The 8825-nt window shown below is 34.7% G+C and overlaps 1 pseudogene; it reads left to right on the top strand.

The window, feature by feature from the left end:
• The first annotated feature begins 1446 nt into the window (after positions 1-1446).
• LOC120203290 lies at positions 1447-6864 on the top strand (annotated as a pseudogene).
• Positions 6865-8825: the final 1961 nt, after the last annotated feature.

Here is an 8825-nt window from a genome sequence, read left to right as displayed (position 1 = left end):
CCCTTCACCATTAATAGAAAGCTCGCCATCTTTCTTCAGGTTTGTAATTTGGTACATTTGGAAAAGAAGAAATCAGGTGATCTTCGACCCAGAAATGATCGAAAGAGAATCTATTATTCAACAAGCTATAAGGTTGTCTCAAGATATACATAACCCAAGAGTTAACAAATCTGGAAGCACACAAAGCAGGAACGACATCCGATACAAATGGCAGAAGCCTAATAGAAATTACTGTAAAATAAATACAGACAGAACCAAGAATCAGAGCACTGGAGAAGTTATGCGCGGGGTAGTTGCAAGAGATCACAATGGAAATTAGCAATGGGGTTTTGGTAGAAGAATAGGGACTTGCTCCATCTTGGAAGCAGAACATTGGGGCATTCACGAGGGTTTAAATATGGCTTGGATTAGGGGAGAAAGAAAAGTGGTTTTGGAGTTCGATAACAAAGAAGCTATCAATCTTATCAAAAACAAATCGGTTGAGCACATAAAACTTACCATATTGCAGCACATAGAGAAACTTTTAAAGGAAAATTGGGAAGTCGAGTTGAAGCACATAACTAGAGAGGCCAACCGCGTCGCAAACTTCATCGCCAAGCAGATATGGAAGTATCAGGAAGACACAATTTTTCTGGAAAACTCACCCAAATAAGTTGAGGAGTTGTTAATTGCTGATAGAACGGGCAGCTAGGTGACCCTTTTTACCTGTTTCAACCAAAAAATCAATGAAATAACCATTAAGAAAATTGATTAAATGATTTAAGCTAAAATTAACAACGAACTATTAAAATAAAAACAAATTTTAATATTAAATATGATTTTATAAAAAATGGTAAATTATAAGTTCGATACATAAATTATCAGTTTTGATTCGTTTTAGCATCTAAACTTTTAATTTTTTCAAAATCATGCCTAAAGTTTATTTTTTGTTTCATTTTAGTATCCCATTCAAATTTTAATATTAACTTTTGAAAAAATTGAAAGTTTAGGTAATAAAACGGATCAAAATTGATATTTTAGGTACTAAACACACTAAATTTTTAACGGCGGGTACTAAAATAAAATAAAAATTAAACCTTAGGTATGATTTTGAAAAAATTAAAAATTTAAATACTAAAACAGACTAAAATTAATAGTTTAGGTACTAATTACGTAATTTATCTAAACAATAAATGAATGAGTAAAACAAGATATGAAAATAGTTTAAATAATAGATAGGTTACAGACAAAAGGTCTTGACCCAACTTTAAAATTTGATAAAATATGGAAAAGAAACGGCCCATCAAAGTCTACGTGGATTATACTGATTGGTGGAGATGACAGCGTTTGTGTCAAATAAATGAGGAAAAAATAGGAAATAAAAAAAAAAAAAAAGTTTGCAAACGATATGGATAATTGATAAATCCATAAATAAACCAATTAAACAAGCAGAAACAGTCTTAAATTTGGTGAAGCACTCATAAATTTTTTTAACTCGCAGTTAAATCTCCCCTCCTCGAGAAAAGAAGATCGAATAAGGTTTCTCTTATTTTCTCCTTGTCGGTTCCCTTTCCCCTCCCGAAGTTTCTCTCAACTCGGTATTGATACCTTCTTTTTCTTCTTCTTCTTCTTCTCATATTGCCTCTTATTAGACAGAGAATTATCGATTTCGGAAGTTCCTGGATTTGATTGTTTGGCTGGAGAGAAAGGAATTTCACGGAAAATAATATGAATTTCTTTTCCTTTTGTTTTGTGTTGATTGAAATAGGGATAATGTTTTGAGCATGATGCTATGTTTGAACGACTGAAGTTCCTTGATTTGATTGTTTGGCTGGAGAGAAAGGAATTTCACGGAAAATAATATGAATTTCTTTTCCTTTTGTTTTGTGTTGATTGAAATAGGGATTATGTTTTGAGCATGATGCTATGTTTGAACGAGTGAAGTTCCTGGATTTTATTGTTTGGCTGGAGATAGGAATTTCACGGAAAATAATATGAATTTCTTTTCCTTTTGTTTAGTGTTGATTGAAATAGGGATTATGTTTTGAGCATGATGCTATGTTTGAACGAGTTCCTGGATTTGATTGTTTGGCTGGAGATAAAGGAATTTCACGGAAAATAATACGAATTTCTTGGATACAGAAAATATAAATTCGTGCGATAGTTTTACTTCTTTTTTTCGTTTGTACAACTTCACTTGATCTCAGCGCGTTTAAGCCTTTTATTTTTGTTTCATTAAAATTAGATGCTTTGCTTTCTTTTTACCTCTTATTAGATAATTGATTTTGGAAGTGCCTGTATTGATTTGTTTGACAGCTGAAGGAAGAATTTTCATGGAAAATAGTTGATTTTTTTTTTTCATTTCCGTTTTATACTCTTGTTTGATTAGAATGGATTATAACTGAGCATCATATTATGTTTGAATTAGTAAAGTTCCATTCGTCTGGATATAGAGTTTATAGTTTTATGGTATTTTTTCTCTTCTTTTTTTTAAATTAATTTGTTCTCGGTGCTTATGCTTATATCAATGTTTTATTACAAATTAAATGTTTTAAAAGAGTGAGGATACTCGATTAAGAAATATAGTTTTTTTAATTTTCCTCTATTGAATATTGTTCTATTGTGATCAGGTAGAGCAAAATGATGAGGCTGCGAACATATGCTGGTCTTAGTTTTGTATCGACACTAGCAGTTATATATCATGCATTCAACAGTAGAGGCCAGTTTTATCCTGCTATGGTTTATTTATCGACCTCTAAGGTCAGCTTGGTGTTGCTTCTCAACATGGGCCTTGTAGTTATGTGTGTCTTGTGGCAATTAACGAAACTAGTATTTCTTGGGTCTCTTCGTGAAGCTGAGGTTGAGCGGTTGAATGAGCAGTCATGGAGAGAGGTCATGGAGATCCTCTTTGCGATCACCATCTTTCGGCAGGAATTCTCTGTTTCATTTCTTGCAATGGTTACAGCTTTATTGTTAATCAAGGCTTTGCACTGGTTGGCACAGAAGAGGTCGAGTACATTGAAACAACCCCTTCTGTTCCAAAGTTAGCTCATGTTCGAATAGTTTCTTTCTGGGTTTTCTTCTTCTTCTAGATTCTCTGTTTTTATACAGTTCAATCAAATTTCTGATCCAAACTCGACAAGCGTCAGTTTCCATCTTCTTTGCATTTGAGTAAGTATGTTTTAATTTAAGAACTTTTCTTTTTTTGTAATTATCAGTTGAAAATTTTCTAAATTTGTTAGTGCCTGTCATGCTTTATGGTTCATCTCTTTAAATGGATTGGCTGGGATGAGCTCATGGTTTGAAGTCCTACTTTTCTTTTGTGATTTAATGTCCTGATGGAATATGTATTGGAATCTTGATTTTTTGGAGCATGATTACAAAGGACTAGAAAATTCTGCATGTTATGTAAGGACTGCTAGACTATAAAGAGACAGGAAGAAACACTTTAAATGTCTCTTATGTGAGAATGATAAATGTAGTTGACAGTGTAAAGGCCACCACAAATCGAATTATTAAGGTTGCTAGATGAAAATGCTCGTTAAAACGCTGCTATTATTTGTTTTACTGCAATTTACATAAATATTTGATTACCTTGACCCTACCCCCTTGTTTCTTACAAGTGCTATGTGTGCAACATCATATTTCCAGTTTATCTGTTTTTGCTGAATTCTTATTTCTTGTTTGGGTTGTAGGTACATGATATTGGCAACAACAACAGTGTCGACTTTTGTAAAATATTTTCTATGTAGTGACATGCTTATGGAAGGACAATGGGAGAAAAAGGCTGTATATACCTTTTACTTGGAGCTCATCCGAGATTTGCTTCACTTATCTATGTATCTGTGCTTCTTTCTGCGATTTTCATGTAAGCTATTTATTTTACTTCCTGCGTGATCACATATATTTGTTATATTTTTCTTGTGCATAATTTTTTAATGGAAAGCTTGGTTGGGCACTACAAGATCTTTAAGGAATAATGTATACTTAAAGAATGGACATAGAAAGATAAATGTACTATAAAAGAGGGACAAAACTTAAAAATCAATCCTTTTTTTCTTCACCAAAGTCTCAGATCTCTTTAATTGTATCTTATAGATTAATTCATGGTATGGTTGTTGATCTTGATTGGTGTCTGCAGGAACTATGGTGTACCTCTGCACTTAATAGGGAGCTTTATGAGACATTTAGGAACTTCAAAATTCGGGTTGCTGATTACTTGCGTTATAGAAAGATCACTTCAAATATGAATGATAGATTCCCAGATGCAACCCCTGAAGAACTCGCTGCGTGAGTTGGATAGATTTTTTTAAACAGAATCTTTCAGTTGCAGGTTTCTATTCTTGATTCTTATTTCTTAATGATGTGCTGATTGTATGAACAGAAGTGATGCAACCTGTATTATATGTCGTGAAGAGATGACCTTGGCAAAGAGTTAATCTGTGGACATCTTTTTCATGTACACTGCCTTCGGTCATGGCTAGAGAGGCAACATACTGTCCTACCTGCAGAGCACTGGTTGTACCATCTGAAAATGGAACAAGTTCATCTGGAGGGCAGCATGGAGCTGGTCAGATGCTCGTCAACAAGGTAATCTCTTTGTAACATCATCTATGATAAAATGAACTCATCTTTTTCTTGACAAATCTACACTGGTGTATGCCAATTATTCTGCTATTTGATTTTGAGATAATAGGAATCATGCATGATAAATTGCCCTATTTCTGAAAGTTGACTGTTTTCTTCTAGGTATCAGGCAAAGCTATCTTTGAGGTCTTTAAAAAATTTCCATTTGTTATTAGTTCGAGATCCAGTTTTTTAGTTGATATTACTATGCTTGTTGACCTGCACTTGAGCTAGCTTAGCATGCTCCTCTTAAATAATGTGTGAAAATGCAGAATCTGCACAGATGTTACACGTGTACTAGTATGTGTTGCATTACTTGAAGGCATTTCCTCCCCAGCCCTATCTTGAATGTTATTCATGTTTTGTTCCTTTTTTGGGGGATAACTTGTTCCCTAACCTACGTATTATGCCATATATATACATCACATAAAAGCTTGTAAGCTGATTTGAGTTGCAAAGAATTTTGGATGGATATTAAGTATTACTTTGGTTGCGGTATTGCTTATCTTACAATTTTGCAGTTAATAAAACTGACTTCATGGTCTGAAAAAGGGCTAACTGTTTAAAGTTGAACAGGGTCCAGCTCAAGTTCTGCCACACAAGGTCCTGGTGTTGAGGTAGCCACTGATAATTTGACCCGCCATCAGGCCAGCTTCAGGCTGCTGCTGCTGCTGCATCAATATATGAAAAATCATACGTTTATCCTTCTGCAAACACTCTAGTTTGGTAGGTAGTTTTATGCTTTTAATTTTTCATATCTGTCGATGACATTTGCAGTTTTCTTATTTATCAGCCTCATAATCTTGCCTCTTTTCTCCTTGGGATTTTTTTACCATGTGCCCATTACTTTGCGTCAATTTATCAATTATTGCAATTTCAAAGAATTTCTTTAAGTCTGAGGACCAGAGAAAAGAAATAGGGATGTGCCATTGAGAGACCTAATTTCTTTTGCTTCTGGTTGTACAAAACTTGTGCGTGTGAAGTGGCAACACTTTTCTCCTCTAGTTACTTACCAACTTAATTTAGAGATCTTAAATATAGATATAATAAAAAAAGGTAATCAATTGCATTCAGACCTTTTACATGAGTTGAGAAGTGACATGTCTATTGCCTAGAGAAAGGGGGCACTTAAACACATGCAGATATCAGAATATATTGAATTTGTGTTCTATTTTTTTACATCTGCTATGCTTTCTAATTCTTATATCAATGCACTTGTTTTTCTTTTCACAAGATCTGGCTGTAAATTCAATCAGATAGGTTTGCTAATAGAAATGGCAATCCATGTTACAATTTTGTGCATGGTACATGCAGGTCTCCAGGAAATGCGTTACTTCCCAGGGCTTCTGCTCCATTAGGCGATTCCATGAAGGTGGAAAGCACATCCATTGGACAACAACAGTTTGCCATTCCCAGTGGACAGGCAAACTTAACCTTTCCGCAATTCCCACACTGTGTTTTTGTTCCTATCCAGTACCTGGTGCCAATGGAAACTCTGGAGAAGGGTCAGGTAGTAATCAGAATATTTCAGATTCCAAGTTGGAGGCTCAGAAGAAGATCATCCAGCAGCAGATTGAGGTATTATTTTTGTAGTGTACTATTACCATTCTTGCTTTCTCTATATAATTGTGTTTAAATATTTTAGAAATCATTCTCTCATATTTCTTGTGCCCTTCCAACGGTTATACATACTTAGCAAACTATATAATGTATGTCCGTAACATTTTGGGATCAAGTGAGAGACTTGGAGTGCATGGCTTACATGAAATTCATCATGGCATGACATTTTGAGATATCCATCATGACTAATTTCTCGATAGCAACCATCTAGTTGCAGTAAGATTTGATAGCTTCAAATTTTTTTTTGGTTTCTTTCCCTTGTATGGAGCTTCTTCTTTTATAGTCAAAATACTGTTAACATTTAACACTAAAAAGCATAAATTAACTCACACTGTTCCCATTTATAGCTTTTGTTTTTCAACTTATTTTCCTAAACATGCTGCAGCATCAGCTCCAAATACTGCAGATGCAGAAGCCAAAAACCGAGGAAAGCTCGGGTGTTGGTCTCACAGCGTCATCAGATTGTAAAGGAAAGGCTGTTGCATCTTCTTCTGAGGAGGAATGAAGAGGGTACATAGTTCTTGCACAACTCCAGCGTATCTGAATTAGTGTAGTGATCTTAACCCAACACAGAGATTATTACATGCTTCGGAATTTTACTCATAACGTTAGTACCAAGTCACCTCTTTCCTTTTGTTTTATCTTTCTAGCTTATCATACCAACACTTAAACCTTTCTTTCGACGTTGCATAAGCTTTTTAGGACAATTATTATCGTCTATCAAATGAGTTGGAAGAAGGAACTTTGAATCAGAAAAAAATAGATGCTCATTAATCTAAGTTCTGGGAATTAAAAAATTTCAACCCCTTCATTGTAATCTGTTCATGTCTGTTGGGTATAGTTTTCTGGCCGGGCTAATGTGACCGGTCGAGGCTTTAGGTAGAATTTGTTTCCGAAGGGCAATGTGCAAGTAGGTTTTCGAGGAAAACTAGTGAGAAAGAAATTTATCAGAATCTTAGCAGCATTTTAGTTTTTATCTCTGTACATAATCTGTTTTAGTCATGGATAACACTCACATCCTGTAGCAGCTCCTTAAACTCAGAACTTTCGCGCTCCTTAAACTCAGAACTTTCGAGGAGAACAACATTCTTTCTTACTACTGAGAACTCAATGAGTAACGTCGACATGCATTTTAAAAATGAAGAATTCGAATGAACAAACATAACAATCATACTCACAGCATCGGTAATCATCTCTCGAACTTAAATCCGTTGGCAACGCATCCTTGGCTGCCAAATCTAGACTACTTATTCATGTGACACAGAAACGTTAATCATATATTGTATAATGCCTTTTGGGGGTTTTACCGAAATGCATAATAAAGAGACGGAAGCAAAGTGAAGTTGCAAATGGATTTGAGCAAGTTACTGGAGCAATGTGGCACGATCAAAACTTTCCAGCTTTCACCGACTCTCCAAATTATTTCCTCTCTTTTTCCTGATACGAAGATGCGGTCCCAAGTGAAATGAATATGTTCCATTTTTGGGCATCTAATTATCGTGCAATCGATGCATGCATTCTTTATGGGCGTAGAACTAACATTGAAATAGCCTATAAATAAGTGCAGAAATGAACTAGGCAATCCATGAGAGCACACGAGTCTTAATTTGATTGAAGAGCAGAGTCTGGCCTGAAAGCTAAGGATGATTGCCGGCTTCCTTTCCCCAAGGCCCAAGTGCACATGCAGCCGGCAGTCTTCTGGCTTTCTTGACAGCCTCTTCTTCCATGCTAACCCTCCTTACTTGTACTATGTATGGGTCTTATCAAAGCATCGAATGAAAGGAGCTCTAACTCTGAATTCCCGTTTGATTGAATTTGCAGACAAATGGTGGAAACTGAGCAATCTGAGCAATAAGAGATTTTAGTCGATGGTTCTTTTTATTAGACATTGAATAGCCTATATTTTTTTAATGATAAATTTATATTTATCGTCAATTGTATAGAACTACTTCTCGATATAATGATATCTTCTTTATACGATAATACTATAATTGTGGAGCTTTATGAACCGTCTTCAAAGCATCCTCCACCTTGATATGGAAACATGGAAAAGAAGACAAAACCACTCTAGTTCATTCTTTTATAAAAGAGGAATAGTTTCACGAAGTTCTTATCCACTTCAATTTACTAGATTCGTGGGTTACCTACTAATGGACTGTATTTCTACTCTACAATGTTAGTCACACTAAATATTGGGAACAAGTTAACAAAACAAGGGCCCGTAGTCTAATCCTACAAAACATTTTTTTTATACATGTTGAAGATCATCGCACATTCCTTAGGTACCGAATGATTACATAATAGGCTGAGTCGAATTTTAATTATATTTCCTTTCAGATTTTGGTAGTTCAATATCGAGTAAAAATTAGGTTTCCAATAAAATTGTTGAAAAAAATCGAATTGTAAGTTTAAGGGAAAATAAAAAAACTTATTTATAAATTATATTTTTATTACACTGCAAAAATTATTTACTAGATGTATTGAATTTTGAATAAAATATCAAAAATATTATTGAACACCCAATTACTCACACAAAACAAACATGATACTTTTTTTAAGAGAGTTAAAGCTCAACTTCAGTTATCTCCATCTTGTAAAAT

This window comes from Hibiscus syriacus, unplaced genomic scaffold (genome assembly GCF_006381635.1).
Source record: "Hibiscus syriacus cultivar Baekdansim isolate YM2019G1 unplaced genomic scaffold, ASM638163v2 tig00000340_pilon, whole genome shotgun sequence".
NCBI lineage: Eukaryota > Viridiplantae > Streptophyta > Magnoliopsida > Malvales > Malvaceae > Hibiscus > Hibiscus syriacus.
The sequence above is the reverse complement of the archived record's forward strand: the minus strand, read 5'-3'. Positions and strand labels throughout refer to the sequence as shown.